General features: G+C 36.9%; 1 non-coding gene across 1 annotated transcript; it reads right to left on the minus strand.

Annotated features, from left to right (window-relative positions):
• Nucleotides 1-305: 305 nt before the first annotated feature.
• Nucleotides 306-377, minus strand: TRNAY-GUA (transfer RNA tyrosine (anticodon GUA)). The gene has a single exon. It is a non-coding gene; the product is annotated as a tRNA-Tyr (tRNA).
• Between the last annotated feature and the right edge of the window lie 19,609 nt (nucleotides 378-19,986).

A 19,986-nucleotide genomic window follows, 5' to 3' on the forward strand; every position in this document is an offset into this window, starting at 1 on the left:
TAGAAATAGATGTTTTTCTGGAACTCTTCCTTTTTTGATGATCCAGTGGATGTTGGCAATTTGATCTCTGGTTCCTCTGCCTTTTCTGAAACCAGCTTGAACATCAGGAAGTTCATGGTTCACATATTGCTGAAACCTAGCTTGGAGAATTTTGAGCATTACTTTACTAGCGTGTGAAGTAAAGTCGCTCAGTCGTATCCGACTCTTTGAGACCCCGTGGACTGTAGCCTACCAGGCTCCTCAAGTCACGGAATCCTCCAGACAGGAATACTGGAGTGGATTGCCATTTCCTTCTCCAGGGGATCTTCCCCACCCAGGGATCGAACCTGGGTCTCCTGCATTACAGGCAGACGCTTTACTGTCTGAGCCACCAGGGAAGCCCCACTAGCGTGTGACATGAGTGCAATTGTGCAGAGTTTGAGCATTCTTTGGTATTGCCTTTCTTTGGGATTGAAATGAAAACTGACCTTTCCAGTCCTCTGGCCACTGCTGAGTTTTCCAAATTTGCTGGCATATTGAATGCAGCACTTTCACAGAATCATCTTTCAGGATTTGAAATAGCTGTACTGGAACTCCATCACCTCCACTAGCTTTGTTCGTAGTGATGCTTTCTAAGGACCACTTGACTTCACATTCCAAGATATCTGGTTCTAGATGAGTGATCACACCATCGTGATTATCTAGGTCGTGAAGATCCTTTTTGTATAGTTCATCTGTGTATTCTTGCCATCTCTTCTTAATATCTTCTGCTTCTGTTAGGTCCATACCATTTCTGCCCGTTATTGAGCCCATCTTTGCATGAAATGTTCCCTTGATATCTCTAATTTTCTTAAAGAGATCTCTAGTCCCTCCCATTCTGTTGTTTTCCTCTATTTCTTTGCATTGATCACTGAAGAAGGCTTTCTTATCTCTTCCTGCTATTCTTTGGAACTCTGCATTCAGATGCTTATATCTTTCCTTTTCTCTTTTGCTTTTTGCTTCTCTTCTTTTCACAGCTATTGGTAAGGCTTCCCCAGACAGCCATTTTGCTTTTTGCATTTCTTTTCCATGGGGATGGTCTTGATCCCTGTCTCCTGTACAATGCCACGAACCTCATTCCATAGTTGATCAGGCACTCTATCTATCAGATCTAGGCCCTTAAATCTATTTCTCACTTTCACTGTATAATCATAAGGGATTTGATTTAGGTCATACCTGAATGGGCTAGTGGTTTTCCCTGCTTTCTTCAATTTAAGTCTGAATTTGGTACTAAGGAGCTCATGATCTGAGCCACAGTCAGCTCCTGGTCTTGTTTTTGTTAACTGTATAGAGCTTCTCCATCTTTTGCTGCAGAGAATATAATCAACCTAATTTTGGTGTTTACCAGCTGGTGATGTCCATGTGTAGAGTCTTCTCTTGTGTTGTTGGAAGAGGGTGTTTGCTATTACCAGTGTTTTATCTTGGTAAAACTCTTTGCCCTCCTTCATTCCATATTCCAAGGCCAAATTTGCCTGTTACTCCAGGTGTTTTCTTGACTTCCTACTTTTGCATTCCAGTCCCCTATAATGAAAAGAACATCTTTTTTGGGTTAGCTCTAAAAAGTAGCAGTCTCAACTTAGCCAATATCAGGCCAACGGATACTATCAAAGATAAAACACCTCCATGACTGCATGTAAAGAGACTCATATCTTCTGCAAGCACAGGGAAGATTCTCTTGTAAACTCAGGCCCAAGATGCAATTAATAACAAGGATACAAAGGGAACAGATTACATACTTTGAAGAGTTATTTTTGTCAAGTTCTCTGACAGAGAATCCTGAACACTTGGGACTTAGACTCTCCACTGAATACTTGAGTGGAAGAACTTGAGAACACTTAACACATGCATTTCCCCTGATCCTTTGAGCAAGTAAAAACACCTCCTTTAACATCTATGGAGGAAACTCTGCAAAATTCTCAGCCAATTGTTTCATAACTGATTTTGATTTTGTTGGAATAGGTAAGGTAAAATTTAGAGTTTGATAGGAGATAATTTGTTGAAATGAATGTGTTTACTCATTAGTCATGCTTAATATCACAGTTAGGAAACTTGAGGCAAATTTTAAAATGCTTCTAGGAATAGTTCCAGGAAACCTGGATACATGGGATGGCTTATAGTAAATGAGGTAGAAATACCTGGACTTCCTTAGCAGAGTATGGAGTTAGATAGTTCTGGACTAAGGTTAGGATGCCTTTATTAGGGAGACCATAGAATTTACCACTTGAATATATTTTCCAAGATCAACTAAAGGACACAGTTCAATAAAGCAAAAAGAACACATAAGAAAAAAAAAATCTTCAGTAAGGAATAAAAGATGAAGGGTGCTGGCATGTTTGAAAATTTCAGTGGTGGTTGTCTCTGTAAATCAAAGGTAACAGTAAGAGATGTGACCATGGAAATGTGCTCCCTGGTTTCACTGGAATTAATAGAATTCTGAAATTTTAGAAGCCCAGGAATTCCAATTAACTGAAAAAGAAAGATGAATATAATCACTTAAATGGGCATCAAGGTTAGAGTGGCAATCTAGATGACTTGGCCTCAGGGGTAACTTGCAATGCTAAAAGAACATAGTCTTTCTAGGGTCAAGATACCTCTGCAGATAACCAGAATAGTCCATGAGTTATTTATGGAGAAATAAAAATGAAAGCTGAGAAAACAGTCATGATATCAGCTGCTACAACCATATTCTCTTACTAGTTTCCAAATCTTAGCCAAACCTTAGACCCAGAGTAAAGGAGAAGACATATTCTTTTGTACAAAAGCCCTGAAATGCTACGCTAAATGTATAAGACAAATTAAATATTTTCAATCCTTCTTTAAGGCACTGTAAGACAAAGTTAATGGAATACAAACAGTAAGTGGAATCATGGTCCATGTCTATCTCAAGGGGTTTCAACAGGCCTGTGGACTCACCTTCTGTTAATTTCCTGGCCCCAAAATGCATAATTAGAATGGGTATAGTTAGCTGTTGGCACTAGGAGGAGTGTGGTAGGAAAAAACTAAGTCTAATGTCCTATGCACAACCTAAGATAGGCCACAATATCAATAATTAAATTTTATCAAAATGTAATAGAGATTAGCACTAATAACAAATAATTAAGCATTGCAGGTTCATGATCATGGTAATATGCACTGTCATGGAATAAACAAGTAGGCTTTTGGGGTGGGTGATGAAGGACTACTATAAGATTATCTATGTATTTCCATTGTGAGCTATTCCACAAGATATGGTATTTTTGTGGAACACATTAAAATAGTTTCTGGAATTTGATATGTAGCTATTGATCTGAAAAACACCCCCTTTATCAGTATCTGTGAATGGAATGATAAAAATTATTTTATGTGTGGAAGATAACAGTATATAGTCCCTGTCCTTTCCCAAATAATTCAATTGAACTGTTTTCTGGATGTTATTGGTCTTCCCTGGTAGCTCAGACAGTGAAGAATCCACCTGCAATGCAGAAGACCTGGGTTTGATCCCAGGGTTGGGAAGATCCCCTGGAGAAGGGAACAGCTATCCACTCCAGTGGTCTGGCCTGGAGAATTCCATGGACTGTTTAGTCCATGGGGTCACAAAGAGTCAGGCATAACTGAGCAAATTTCACTTCATTTTACTTCATGTCCAGTAGTTATCATGAATGGTAATTTCAATAGATTATCCCAGACTTATAAGAATAAAGTGACTAAGAGTTATAATGTCTTCAGATAAACTGTTAGTTATCTGGCCAAAAGGAAAGGGAATTTAAAATGGATGGAAGGGAGAAAATAAATGACAAATTGTAGCCTTGGGGCTAGCTGCTGCAATGTGAAATGTAGGTGAAAATATCATTCTTTTTATGCTGAATTTCTCTCAAAATATCAGGGAGGCTCTACGTACGACTCTAAAGCATTTAGTGAAAATTACAAGCTCATCTCTATGTGTAAAAGTGTGTATCACAGTCCTCTTTTACCTTCCTCACTTCCTCTGGGCTCATTTTCTCACTCTAGATAGTGCTGTAACAACTGGCTAGATGCAGTTTTAAACCAAACAACAGCTCACCTCAGTTACAGTATGTTGTGCACATTTCTCATTTTCTGCTCTGGGCCTTCTCTGTGGTCACGAATGATTTCCCTGCAGGAAGCAGCTCAGTTAACTTGATGCATATCCAAATACAGAAGTTATACTTTGGTATATTTCATTAAATGAATACTTAAGTCCAACATGAATGGAACAGGGGAAAATTTTCCACTTTTAAGTGGAAATTATATAACAAAAGGAGTGGATATATTTCTCTATTACATAGTAGTGAATAATTCAGATAATAAAACATTTCTGTCAACCTACGGTTATTCTTTTAAAACTCTTAACCTTTTTAGCAGAAATTGCAATTAATATTGAGGTCATTTTTATTAAGTTTATCATGAGCATTGAATGCCATACTAAAAATTTTCCTTAATTTAACTATGATGGATAAATTATTTTGATTTATAGATCTTGATGCTTTTCATTATAGTCCCTTTCCTCTTAATACTATTCAAATTAAAAATTATAGAGTATGTGAATATTTTCTAAAAAGGTACATTTTTTAAAGAACTACATTAAAATAATTTTAAAAAATATATTAAAATAGCATTCATTGATATATTTATCTTTAAAATATAAATTACATGGATGGATGTGGCAAGCCTTAGTAAAGTGACATAAGATTGGGAAGAATAGAAAGTATAGAAACAGGTAGCTTTTGCGCTTTAGTGCAGAGATGAAGAGTAGTACAGTAAAATAATATGAGATCCTTTTAACTGCTTGAAAGGACAGAGTTGAACTCCTGAGAGGTGCCTTTGGTGGAGTTATAGATTTTTAGGTTTCATTATGAGCTCTAGATTTCGACCTGTGGTGAATTGTATTAATTATCTGTCTAGGGTCTTTTAAACAAATGATATAATAGGGTCTGCGATTGTTACTCTAAATTACTGTGTCAATTTAAAGAGAGTAGACGAGGCAATTAGCAATAAACAGAAAGCAGAGTGTTACCAGCCACAGATAGGTCAATATACAGCCTTGACTCTGTACCTTCCCCTTAATTTTGCTGTAACCTAAAAAAATGCCCCCAAAATAAAAGTCTATTTAGAAAAAAAATTGAAAAGAAATTGAGAAAAGAATGATTGCTCTAAAATTACATAAGAAATCAAATTTAGAATTGACAAACTTTATTTTTGAGTGACTACAACAGAATCTGTTTTCAACTTTTTTGTACATTTTCTAACTATTCTTCTCTTAATGGTTAAGAAAGTCAAAAGATTCTTCAAAAATATCATAGTGGTTAACATCTTTAATCACTAAAGTGCCACCACATGATAATTTAGGGTTTCACTTTCCTCCTATATGTTGACTTCAGAATGTGTAGATCTTGTTAATTTTGCAAGTGAGTTATAACATACTGAATAGGCTTGTTTACTGTTTAAACTCATTGGCCAGAAAGTGACATACTCTACTATTGATTATATTTTATTGGCAAGTGCTAATCACATGGCAAACTCTAGAAACAAGAACAACTGCAGAATACAGTATTTTGCTTTTCAATCTTTTTCTAGTGACACTGTATATTAAGAGGACCCACAGTGCTATAAATGGTTATCTGTTTCTCTGCCTGCATACTCAGTCATGTCTAACTCTTTATAACCTCAGGGACTGTAGCCTGACAGGCTCTGCTCTCCAAGGAATTTTCTCGGCAAGAATACTGGATTGGGTTGGCAATTCCTACTCCAAGGGATCTTCCTGACCAAAGGATCAAACCCACATTACCTTCTTGGCAGGTGGATTCTTTACCACTGAGCCACTTGGTAAGCAACAGAGATGTATCTAGAAATAGAATTACTGCTGATAGACTAGGGGCTTCCCTGGTGGTTCAGTGGTAAAGACACTGCGTGCAATGCAGAACACCTGGATTGGATCACTGGATGGGGAAAATCCCCTCGAGGGGGTATAGCAACCCACTCCAGTACTCTTGCATAAAGAATCCCATGGACAGAGGAGCTTGGCAGGTTGCTGTCCATAGGACATGACTGAAGTGACTAAGCAGCAGATAAGAGATTAATTGGAGCTGAGAGTTGTTAATGGGGAAGATTCAAAGACAATGAGTGGTGCATAGCACAGTCATTCTATTTATGGCAGAAGGGCATAAATCATAGTTGGTAATGCTAGTGATATTAAAATTATTAAAATTAAATCAAAATCTTAGTTTGGGAAATTTTAACATTAAGATGCTTAAAAGATTTCCAGGTGACCAAGAATTTGAAAGTGACTTGAAAGGTAGTTTGAAAGATTTTCAGGTGGCCAAGATTTCCAAGAATCAAGAGCTTTACAAAGAGGCTAAAACTGAAAAGCTTACACCAAAACTTATTTAAACTCACGTGGGAAAAAGTGAAATCAAAGTGTTAGTCACTTCAGTTCAGTTCACTTGGTCATGTCCTATTCTTTGCGACCACATGGATTGTAGCCCGGCAGGCTTCTCTGTCGATGGAATTCTCTAGTTAAGAATACTGGGGTAGGAAGCCATTCTCTTCTTTAGGGGATCTTCCCAACCCAGAGATTGAACCTGGATCTCCTGCATTGCAAGTAGATTATTTACTATTTGAGCCACTAGGGAAGCCCTTAAGCTTATGAAGTACCTTCCTACCTGTTTCTACAAAAATATGAGTAGATCCAATATTAGCTTCCAATTTTGAATATCAATATATTTAATTTGGAATCTGTATGAGTAAGTTCTGAAAACACCCCTTCTCATCAGGGTGATTAAAAACTATAATTTAAAAGTTTTGTCTGACTTAGATTCAGCTATCTTTTAGTATACTGGATTATATAATACTTAGAATAAAAATCACTAGTCCTGGAATTATAGTATCTTTTCCCCTACATTCAGTAGGTTAGGTAAATAATTGGCATACAATTTAATAAAGTAATTTAACCTCTTCACAACTTTAATTCTTCATAGAAATAGATGCATATTGTAAAAAAAAAAATACTCCTAAAAATCTATGAAGGTCAAAACTAATAATATGTGTAAAATAAATGACAAATGCAAAACAAAGGATTTTGTGGTCCAATTAATACTGGTTAGAGTATACTTTAGGATAAAAGTATCCAGTCCCATCACTTCAAGGCAAATAGATGGGGAAACAATGGAAACAACATTTTCTTTTTCCTTGGGCTCCAAAATCACTGCAGATGGTGACTGTAGCTATGAAAATGAAAGACTCTTTCTCCTTGAAAGAAAAGCTATGACCAACCTAGACGGCATATTAAAAAGCATAGACATTACTCTGCCAACAATGGTCCATATAGTCAAAGCTATGGTTTTTTCAGTAATCATGTATGGATGTGAGAGTTGGACCGTGAAGAAAGCTGACTGCCAAAGGATTGATGCTTTTGAAATGTGGTGTTAGAGAAGCCTTTTGAGAGTCCCTTGGACTGCAAGGAGATCCTACCAATCAATCCTAAAAGAAATCAGTCCTATACATTCATTGGATACTGAATTGAAGTTCCAATACTTTAGCCACCTGATGTGAAGAACTGACTCATTAGAAAAGACCCTAATGCTGGGAAGGATTGAAGGCAGGAGGAGATGGGGATGACAAAGGATGAGATGGCTAGGTGGCATCACCAACTCGATGGACATGAGTTTGAGCAAGCTGTGGGAGTTGGTGATGGGCAAGGAAGCCTGGCAGAGTAGGACATGACTGAGCAACTGAACTGAACTGAACATGGCCCTGCCCATCAGAGCAAGACCCAGTTTCACCCATGGTTAGTCTTTTCCATCAGGAAGCTTTCATAAGCCTCTTATCCTTATCAATCTGAGGGCAGACAGAATCAAAACCACAATCACAGAAAACTAACCAAACTGATCACATGGATCATAGCCTTGTATAACTCATTGAAACTATAAGTCATGCCATGTAAGGCCACCCAAGACAGATGGGTCATGATGGAGAGTTCTGACAAAACTTGGTCCACTGGAGAAGGGAATGGCAAACCACTTCAGTATTCTTGCCTTGAGAACCCCATGAACAGTATGAAAAGGCAAACAAATAGGACAGTTAAAGATGAGGTCCCCAGGTTTGTAAGTGCCCAATATGCTACTGGAGAGGAGTGGAGAAATAAGAAAGAGTGAAATGATGGAGCCAAAGTGAAAGCAATGCCCCGTTTTGGATTAACTGGTGATGCAAATAAAGTCTGATGCTATAAAGAACAATATTGCATAGGAACCTGGAATGTCAGGTCTGTGAATCAAGGTAAATTGGAATTGGTCAAACAGGAGATGGCAAGAGGGAACATCGACATTTTAGTAATCAGTGAACTAAAAACCTATAAACAGTCTAAATATCTACTAGCAAATGGATGGATGGACAAATTATTGTCATGTATTAGCAGATAAACTATACAACAATGTAATTATTGAACTATAGAAACTGCCGGGGTCTACCCCGGTGGATCCAGGGTGATTCGAAGGTGGGGACGGAGTCAGTGTCCTCGGAAAAATACATATTTAATCACAGATATATAGAGAGATTAGAAATGGATAGTGTAGGAGGAAAATTAGTGGAGAAAAAGAGGCTGAATATTCAGCTAGAAAAATGGGGAACAAGAAAGAAATGACATGAGGGAATCAGTCTTTCCAGAAACTGATCCGATTTCTTTATTTTGGGGTTTGCTTATATACCTTTTGTTACACATAGGGATGAATACAGAGTCACGCAGGGGTCAGCAGTCCTGACTTTTATCAAAATCAGGTGCTTCACATAAATGTATAAGAAAAAGGTCTTAGAGATATTACATCATCTTCTGGCCATGAATGAGACCTGCTGACATTTTATGATCCTTTCTTTCTGATAACCAAAATACTTATTTCTTCCAAGGGTGTTTTTTCTTAAACCAGGCACCAACCTCTAAATAAAGTTACATTCCTATAGGATGAGGGTGTAGTGAGTTACAATCAAGAAAGGAATTTATTTAACCCAAGGTTAACATGATTAATCTTAAAGGTTAATACTTATTTCTCCTATATGTTAGTTATATTCATTATAAGGACAGGGAATTTAGCAGCAAACATCAGCCCAACAAATGAAAATCCTTTCACCAATGCTCCCCTTAAGATCTATTTAGTCTTAAGATAGTGATAAAGTTACATTTTTTACATAGCAAGGACACAGTGATTTGTAACAAAGTACAGTGATCTATTACAAAAGAGAAAATTCATTAACTCAAAGAGTCTAGTATTGCTAACCTTAAAAATTACTATATTTCCTTTTCTATATTCCAAATACATTAATTAAAATATTCCCAGGTGCGTAAGTATATGGAGGCCTGGCGGCAATCATTGACTCAACAAGAAGAAAAGCCCTATGCTAATTAAGACTTTCAAAATACTCCAAAACTCTCTGTGCTGTTTATGGTTGACAGGTAGTAAACAATCATGTGCGTAGTGGCAAGAGTATGGATAATCCTGTCACACAAGCTAGTCTGTCAGCAGAGAGGTTTGACCTGAAACACCCTTGTCACACCCAGGGCAGGGAATTAGCAGCAATTATTGGCACAACAAATGAAAAACCCTTCACCAATATAATTCCTAACCAACCCACTATACTAATAATTTCCAACTCCCCAAAAGAATTTGCCTTTAGTAAGTCTAAAACATCTCATGCCTCTCAGATTGGGAGGCTATAAACAATCACATGTGGCTGGACGAACCTATACAGGTGGGCTAGATAACCTTCAGAGGAGTCCGTAAGCTGAAACACTTGTCATACCCAGGAATTTTTATTGCCTTGGAGCTGCACATTTACTCATTCTCCGAGAAAAACGGTTATGGGAGAAAGCATAAAACAGACTCTGGTTTGGGGGTAGATGCTCAGGAACAGGGGGTTTCCTGAGGCTTGATCACGCCTTTGTGTATGCCAAGCCTCCTTCCCCATGACGTTTGCCATGGGCGGAGTTCCTCACGCTGGCCCCCAGCAAGAAACAACTAACAAGACATATGGATCACCAAAAATGATGCAAAATACAAGAAAACATGGAATCATGAATCCACTATATAAATTCATAAAACAGATAATAAAATATTTTGGTTTTTAGAAATGCTTGAGTGAACAGTGAAAGTTGCTCAGTCGTGTCCAGTTCTTTCCAACCCCATGGCCTATACAGTCCATGGAAATCTCCAGGCCAGAGTACTGGAGTGGATAGTCTTTCCCTTCTTCAGGGAATCTTCCCCACCCAGTGATGGAACCCAGGTCTCCTGCATTGCAGGCTGATTCTTTACCAGCTGAGCCAGAAGGGAAGCCTTAGGGGGCAAAAGTATAAAGAAAATAAAGGAAATGTTAATCATAAAATTTTGGATATTGGCTGAGTCAAGAATGCAAGAGGAAGGTTTTGTCTGAATGGTGAAAATAAATGTGAGAATTTGATGTCATGTAAATACATTTTGCCTTGGCATATGTGTGATTACATGGTTTGTGATGTATGATTTTTTTTTCTTTAAAGTGTATGTGTGTTTCTGTCAGTCTTCTGTCCATATATACACAGTTTGAAGACAATTTTCCTATTAAAAAACAAACGAGAACAAACAAAAAGAAATAGACAAAACAAAACAAACAGCACCAAACAAGACAAAACAAGATCAAACACTGAATGAACAAAGAAAGGAGCAGCATTCAGAATTAGCAAGATTGGCTAGCCAACTGGAGGTTACTTTCTATAACCTTAACCTTAAAGTCTTAATATGTTTTCTCTGATTATTATTCCATTGATCAATTTGCAAAATGAATTTATTATCAGAATGTGATTATAGACACATTTAACAACAGAATGATTCAATCAGATATGCATACAGTATGATGAGTTACTCATTTTGAAAATTATTTTTTAAACACATATACACACTTCAAAAATTTCCCATTTTATTATATTTACATATGGAGAGTGTCAAATCTATCATCTGAGCCCCCACAGAAGTCCGATATCATGTCAAATCTAAATTTATTATGAATATCTGTATTCTCAACATTCATTCTAGTATGCTAATAAGCTTTCTAGGTTATATGTAGACAGATAGTTGCAGGCTTTAGTTATAGTGAGGAATATATTATCTTAACTATGGCAGCTATCATATTCATATCAGATCTAATTGGACCTTACTCTGCAGTCATCAAAAGTGTAAAGTGTACTTCTTTTGTGACTTGCTTTATTATAATACTATGTTGTTTCTAGTTAGTGTGAGATTTTGATTACAGTGTTTTTCTCCCTCTTGATCTTTCTCACTCTCTTCCTAATTATGGTGGGAATATCAGCTAATAAAACTATCAGATCACTTCAAAAAGAAAAGAAAAAATAAAGTAATATAACTGGACTTATGCCTATACTGTTTTATAATGGAGCTTGAATTTCTTTAACTGCTGAACGTAATCACCACTATTTTAACACTTTTATTTTAAGGCTTATATTCATTTTTATTTTAGTAGAATTACCTACAAAAATAATATTTGATTCTTTCCTGGATTAAAATAATAATATGCCCTAAATTATGTCATTGATTTAATCTTTGCCCAAATAAAATCAGAAGCCACTGATTTTAGAAGAGGAATGACAAAAATCTAACTTAATATGTGATGTGTTGAAACTGGAACACATAAAATCCATATATATTGGATCTATTTATTCTTTTTTCTCAGTTTTTTTAATTGAATAATGTTTTTAAAATTCTGTAGTGTTTTACAATTTTAAAAAGTTTCAAAATACATGATTTCACATAGTACCATAATAACCCTTTTCCTCCTCTACCCCATATTTGCTCCTACCCCTTTCCTCTTCCTGCTGGTAACAGTAAATTTACTTTTTATATCTGTGAGTCTATTTCTTTTTTGTTTGATTAAATAGTTTGTTGTATTTTTTAGATTTCACAGGTAAATGATAAGGGAAGGATTTATTTATTCTTAATTCAGTGAGAAAGTTATGACCAACCTAGATAGCATATTAAAAAGCAGAGACATTACTTTGTCAACAAAGGTCCATTTAGGAAAGGTTAGGACTTCCCTGGTGGCTCAGATGTTAAACTGTCTGCCTACAATGTGGGAGACCCAGGTTCGATCTCTGGGTTGGGAAGATCCTCTAGAGAAGGAAATGGCAACACACTCCAGCACTCTTGCCTGGAAAGGTTATGGTTTTTCCTGTGGGCATTTATGGATGTGAGAGTTCGACTGTAAAGAAGGCTGAGCACCAAAGAATTGATGCTTTTGAACTGTGGTGTTGGAGAAGATTCTTAAGAATCCCTTGGATTGCAAGGAGACCCAAACAGTCCATCCTAAAAGAGATCAGTCCCAGATTTTCATTGGAGGGAATGATGCTGAAGCTGAAGCTCCAGTAATTTGGCCACCTCATGCAAAGAGTTGACTCATTGGGAAAAAAAAAAAAAAAAAAAATCCCTGATGTTGGGAGGGATTGGGGGAGGGAGGAGAAGGGGAAGGCAGAGGATGAGATGGCTGGATGGCATTACCGACTCGATGCACGTGAGTTTGGGTGAACTCCGGAAGTTGGTAATGAACAGGGAGGCCTGGCATGCTGTGATTCATGATGGGGCTGCAGAGAGTCAGACACGACTGAGCGACTGAACTGAATTGAACTGAATTCAATGAGAACGTCACCTTCAACATGATGAAACCTTTAATTTTTTTAAATTGCTGAATTCTGTAAGGAAACAAAATGTATTGAGCTCCATCTTAACAAAATATTACACTGATTTTGGGTAATTAGGTATCATTTTGACAACTCACAGGAATTAAATTCAATGTAACTTGTCTAGTGTTTTTCAAAGGGCAAGAAGCTATGTTATGCCAAAATCTCTTATAAATTAGATATAGATTATTTAACTCTGAGTATACTGATTCACTGTGACAAATTATATGCTAGATAAAAATTGTACCTAGATAATTAAATATAAAATAATTAAATGGCTTTCAAATATATGCTTGATAACTGACGATATTTTATTGAATTAGTTTTCTTATCTTAAGAGGCTTTTCTTTATGTCTTAAAGTCAAAAATTATATACTTAAGAAGGGGCAAATACAGTGGGTATATATATATACATATATATATACATACATACATATATATATTTATGATTCATCACATTGAAATTGGATATGATCAAATTCTAGATTTAGAAAAATTTGTTCGAGGAATTAAAAGAGTTAATCCTTAGGTAGGTTGATAAGGAGTCCAGATCCCTCTAGGAGAACTGGGTCCAGAGCCCTTGATGAGAAAGGGACAATTTTTTTGGTTTCCTAAATTTCTCTTTCTTAGTCATATAAGACCTTTTTTTTTTTTTTCATAAATTGAGTTGTTATGACAACAATCTTTAAGAATAAGTTCTTTAAACTCAGAGCTAATGATTATACAACAAAACAACTCATTTTTTCTCAGGGATATGTTTTTCCTTCAGCTCCATGCTAGTGATTATATAACAACAATGTATCTTTCTGGAGGACCTGTTTCTTCTTTTTTTTTTTTTAATTTTAGTTTTTTATTTTTTAAATTTTAAAATCTTTAATTCTTACATGCATTCCCAAACATGAACCCCCCTCCCACCTCCCTCCCCATAACATCTTTCTGGGTCATCCCCATGCACAAACAAGTCTTTGGACTAATCTTGTTATTTTGTAATCTTGTTATGTTGTGAGAGTGGTTCAGTGCAGTTCACTTCAGTTGCCCAGTTGTGTCAGACTCTTTGTGACCATATGAACCACAGGAGGGCAGGCCTCCTTGTCCATAACCAACTGCCACAGTCCATTCAAACCCATGTCCATTGAGTCAGTGATGCCATCCAACCATATTCTGTCATCCCCTTCTCCTCCTGCCCTTAATTTTTCTCAGCATCAAGGTCTTTTCCAATGAGTCAGGTCTTTCCATCAGGTGGCCAAAGTATTGGAGTTACAGCTTCAACATGAGACTGTGGGGGGGCGCTCCGCAGAAAGAATGAGGCAGTGGAACTTCCCTCAGCAAAGCCGAGGGGGCCCGAGGAGAGGTGAGTCTGCTGTCCGCCAACCCAGCCCCTCGGTGAGCGAGAGACAATCAGACGCGACAGGGGTCCAATCTGAGCAGTTCCACTTTATTGCCACAAACTCTTGGTGTATATAGGCAAGCAAGGGGGTTCTGCAAGGGACCCCCCATAGTTGCACCAATCACGTTAAAGGTCAAATTATAATATGCCATAGTTACACCAATCACATTAAAGGTCAAATTATAATATGCCATAGTTACACCAATCATGTTAAAGGTCAAATTATAATATGCATATAAGGTCAAGTCGTCATGAGCTTAACAGGAGTCTATGTTTATCACGCACTGTCCACGTGTACGGAAGTCAAGAGAGCCAATCAAAAACTTTAACGTAGACCATGCCCCTATCTCTTCCGCCCGGTGCCATCCTGGCTTCCAGCCGCAAAAGCTAGCCCCTTTTTTTTAAGGTTTCCCACTTAGGGCCCCACATTAGACCTTCCAATGAACACTGAGGACTGATCTCTTTAGGATGGACTGGTTGGATCTCTTTGCAGTCCAAGGGACTCTCAAGAGTCTTCTCCCAAACCACAGTTCAAAAGCATCAATTCTTTGGTCCTCAGCTTTCTTTATAGTCCAACTCTCACATCTACACACGACAACTGGAAAAACGATAGCCTTGACTAGACAGACCTTTCTTGACAAAGTAATGCCTCTGCTTTTTAATAAGACCTTTCTATTGTTAGTTATAATCTTGTAATTTAAGATGCTGTGGGAGTGGGTCAGGTAAAAGTATATAAATCATTGATAAGACAAGCAAGTGGGGAACTCTTCTCTTTCTATGTCTATGTCTGAGCTTTCTCTGTCCTTTTTCACTGTAATAAGGCTTCTGCCCCACAAAAGTTCTGACTGATCAAGCTTGGTCCCTGATTCAGGAGGCTAAATCTTCTAAGGAGATCATAAATTTGACATTGTTCCCCATAAGCTATCAAAACCTAAGTTTTGTAAAATTTAAGAATCTGTCCTAAACTGTAAAATATGGAAGAACTTTACTCAGTAGCCATATATATTTTAGAATGGTTGATGATTTATGTAGTCTGAATGGGAAAGACTAGAGATCTCTTCAAGAAAATTAGAGACACCAAGGGAACATTTTGTGCAAAAATGGACACAGTAAAGGACAGAAATGTAGGGACCTAACAGAAGCAGAAGATATTAAGAAGAAGTGGCAAGAATATACAGAAAATATGTACAAAAAAAGAGCTTCATGACCCAGATAATCACAATAGTGTGGTCACTCACCTAGAGCCAGACATCATGGAATGTGAAGTCAAGTGGGCCGTAGGAAGCATCACTACGAACAAAGCTAGTGGAGATGATGGAATTCCAGTTGAGCTAGTTCAAATCCTGAAAGATGATGCTGTGAAAGTGCTGCACTCAATATGCCAGCAAATTTAGAAAGCTCAACAGTGGCCACAGGACTGGAAAAGGTCAGTTTTCATTCCAATCTCAAAGAAAGGCAATGCCAAAGAATGCTCAAACTATTACAAAATTGCACTCATCTCACATGCTAGTAAAGAAATGCTCAAAATTCTCCAAGCCAGGCTTCAGCAATATGTGAAGCATGAGCTTTGAGATGTTCATGCTGGTTTTAGAAAAGGCAGAGGAAACAGAGATCAAATTGTCAACATCCGATGGATCATCAAAAATGCAAGAGAGTTCCAGAAAAACATCTATTTCTGCTTTATGGAGTATACCAAAGGCTTTGATTGTGTGGATCACAATAAACTGTGGAAAAGTCTGAAAGAGATGGGAATACCAGACCACCTGATCTGCCTCTTGAGAAACCTATATGCAGGTCAGGAAGCAACAGTTAGAACTGGACATGGAACAACAGACTGGTTCCAAATAGGAAAAGGAATATGTCAAGGCTGTGTATTGTCACCCTGCTTATTTAACTTCTATGCAGAGTACACCATGAGAAACGCTGGGCTGGAAGAAACACAAGCTGGAATCAAGATTGCCAGGAGAAATATCAATAATCTCAGATATGCAGATGACACCTCGATTATGGCAGAAAATGAAGAGGAACTACAAAGCCTCTTGATGAAAGTGAAAGAGGAGAGTGAAAAAGTTGGCTTAAAGCTCAACATTCAGAAAACGAAGATCATGGCATCTGGTCCCATCACTCCATGGGAAATAAATGGGGAAACAGTGGAAACAGTGTCAGACTTTATTTTGGGGGGCTCCAAAATCACTGCAGATGGTGACTGCAGCCATGAAATTAAAAGACGCTTACTCCTTTTAAGGAAAGTTATGACCAACCTAGATAGCACATTCAAAAGCAGAGACATTACTTTGCCAACAAATGTCCATGTACTCAAGGCTATGGTTTTTCCTGTGGTCATGTATGGATGTGAGAGTTGGACTGTGAAGCAAACTGAGCGCTGAAGAATTGATGTTTTTTGAACTGTGGTGTTGGAGAAGACTCTTGAGAGTCCCTTGGACTGCAAGGAGAGCCAGCCAGTCCATTCTGAAGGAGATCAGCCCTGGGATTTGTTTGGAAGGACTGATGTTAAAGCTGAAACTCCAGTACTTTGGCCACCTCATGCGAGGAGTTGACTCGTTGGAAAAGACTGTGATGCTGGGAGGGATTGGGGGTAGGAGGAGAAGAGGACAACAGTGGATGAGATGGCTGGATGGCATCACCGACTCAATGGACATGAGTAAAATTGAACTACAGGAGTTGGTGATGGACAGTGAGGCTTGGCGTGCTGTGATTCATGGGTTCGCACAACATCGGACACGACTGAGTGACTAAACTGAACTGAACTAATGTGCATGTTCCTTAGTTGCCAAGTTGTGTTCAACTCTCCTGCAGTGCCCTGGACTGTAGCCACCAGGCTCCTCTGTCCATGGAATTTCCCAGGCAAGAATGCTAGAGTGGGCTGTTATTTCATTCTCCAGAGAATCTTCTCAATCCAGGGTTCAAACCCGTGTCCAGGCAGAGCTGAGCTTCCATGGAAGCCCCAAATACTGTGAACCGGGGAAAGCTCATGAAAGCACATGCTAGATTCCTTTCTGTCTCCCTTTCTTTCCTGTTTCATTTAGTTCAAAAGTCATTAGATGAGGTTGAGCAAGATAGGTATTTGTGCTAATTGGGCAGTGGTGGCATTGCCCTGCTTGGGTGTCAGAGCCTCCGTGGGATGACAAGGACTTCCATAGATCCTGGTATGGGGTGTCAGAACTGAGGCAAAATGAAGATGTTCATGTGGAGAGTGAGCAGTAGTTACTGCCATGCAGGTTGATCTGCCTGGCCCAAGATGTCAAAGCACAAGCATCAGAAGAGTGCACTGTAAATAGTCTCATTGTCTTTGATGGTGAATGGGGATTGTTTACATAAAGGAAGACTGATCAAGTAAATATATTGAAGATGATAAAACCAGTCTTCCCATGGTCAATTTCAACTTGAGAACATACTTGTCATATTTTCAGCAGAGAGTAATATTTAGCATATATATTTACATATATATACCATTTGACCCATATCCTATTGAATATTTTCTAAAGATACCAATATGTGAAACACATATTTCTTTGGATAATTTATCAGGATGGATTTTAAGAGTGTTATTGACTTTACACCATCTTATTTGGGGACGTCATCATTTTAATCATATTAAAATACCACCCAAATATATTAAATCAGATTTAACTCATTAGAAATTTAGTTGTACTGGGTTATATTAATCAACAGACATAATATTGGATATAATGTGGTATAATAAGTTATTATTTGGAGCTGTTATTATTTTATAGGTATCATTTGTATATTGAATGAATCAAATATAATTATAATCCATTGAATATATCTAGTCCCTAGTCATTGTATATTTACTGATTTGAATATTTTATTATGTGAGTCAGTACAATGGGACTAATGAAACAAATAGTAAAGATGTATCACACACATCCTATTAAAAGGATTAATCAATATCAGATGGTAGGATATGCACGGAACTAAAAATCTAGAATATTTTCAAAATGCTATTACTAAGTTTTACATTTATTTTTTTCATTATTTTGCATAATGATGTCTGACACTGGATACTTTACAAGTTAAATTTTCTCTTATCATTTGCATTGTTTTGAAATTGTACAATTAAGGCTGAGATAATTTTTTACTGGACCATTTTTAATATTTTAACACAATGACATTATATATCAATGTACAGTTTAGTCAGCTGGAGGAAAATTGCTTTTAAGCAATCCAAGGAGAATATAATTTATCTTGTGTGACTCCATTTGCAAAAACAGCTACTGCATAGAACAAAAAGTCTTAAATATATCATTACTGTGGATTCCCACTGACCCAGGAAAGATTCTCATAAAGCAAGAACCTAAATCTGATCATGTTTATTGAACAACTCTGGTGCACTTCCTGGATTTTTTGAAAATTTGTTTCATTTGCAGATTTTGCACTTATGGCCATTTAAAAGCAATACATGAGTTTCTTTTTATATTAGAAATCAATTCTGTTAAGCTTCAGTGTTCTATCTATATCTACCTCCTGCACTCCATTTCCTAAATAACTTCCCTGTTCATTAGCAATGCCTTACAAATACTGAAGCCAATGATGTGCACTCATATAATTTGTGTTCAAATGGTAAAAATGACCTCAGAAGTGCAGAGTTATTCTGTGGTTCTTCCACCTTTGAAGACGTTATTGCTTAATTTTTCACTCTGCCTGAATGCCATAGAAACATTAGTAGTGGATTCATGAATTACTAATGTGGTACTTAGAGGTGAAATGTAAAGACCTCATCTAACTTTGAATATCTGCTTATGCATTCTAGATAATTAGGTGGCTGATAGGCAATATTGCCCCCCCTCCTTGCTGTTGGGGTCTTCAACAATGACAAGATATTTAATACAATATATTTCTCAGCATTAACTTCACTTTAAGAATGTCCATGTGTGTGCTTTTTTAGGGTGCTTCGAACTGGCACTTCATTGAAATGCTGTTGTTTTGTTGTTTACCTTAAGGTTGATAAAATTAGTCACATTTTATGTAAGACCTACAAGTTATCAGCATGAATTCAATTCTTTATTTTGCTTTGCTTTGGTAAGTTTAACAGTCTCTTTTGAACAATATAAGTTAACATTTGCTTAAGTACTAGCTAGAGAGTCTATCTGTCCATAATATTTATTTTATAAAATGATTAGCATTCTGTGAAAGTAAAATACAATAAGCAGGCTGGAACACTGTTTTCTTTTAAAGCTGGCACGTGTCTTTTCTTAATTAGCTATGGCTTGCTTGCTCTAAGCCATTTGCTTTAATTTTTTGAAAACAGTAACACTGAATATTTATTCTAATGTTTCAGAGTTTACAATGTATTTGCAAATGTATTATCTCATTTGATGCAACATATCTGTAAGCTTAATAATTGATGTCTAGATTTAAGCTATAAAATAGTTATTTAGAATGAAATGAGACAGATTTTATCTTTGTTTCTCATTTACATATATTAAATGTGTTTTATAAAATTCTAACTCAGAAATTAAAACATGTATTGGATCTGAAATAGAAGATAATATTTATTTTTCTATACTAGATCCTACTTTATTAACTGCATGCCTATAGAAGGAAAAAAAAATGCTTCCATTTAAGCCAAATAAATAAAAGATGATAACAGAGACTTTGTTTATAGTTTGTTATTTCATAATAATCCAAGTTTTTGTTTGTTTAAGTCTCCTCTGAAATGTCAGATTTTATTCACCAGATGTTTATGGAGCTGTAATTTTAAATTGGTTTAAGGGAATGAATAACACCGTCTGAGAGTATATTATTTTTCTTTTTTATTATAGAGTACTTTTTGACATGCAATAACTTAACAATAAGTGGGAAGCTAGGCTTTAATATCTTACAGTAATATCTACATTTC

Source organism: Ovis aries, chromosome 6, assembly GCF_016772045.2.
Source record: "Ovis aries strain OAR_USU_Benz2616 breed Rambouillet chromosome 6, ARS-UI_Ramb_v3.0, whole genome shotgun sequence".
In the NCBI taxonomy this organism is placed as follows: domain Eukaryota; kingdom Metazoa; phylum Chordata; class Mammalia; order Artiodactyla; family Bovidae; genus Ovis; species Ovis aries.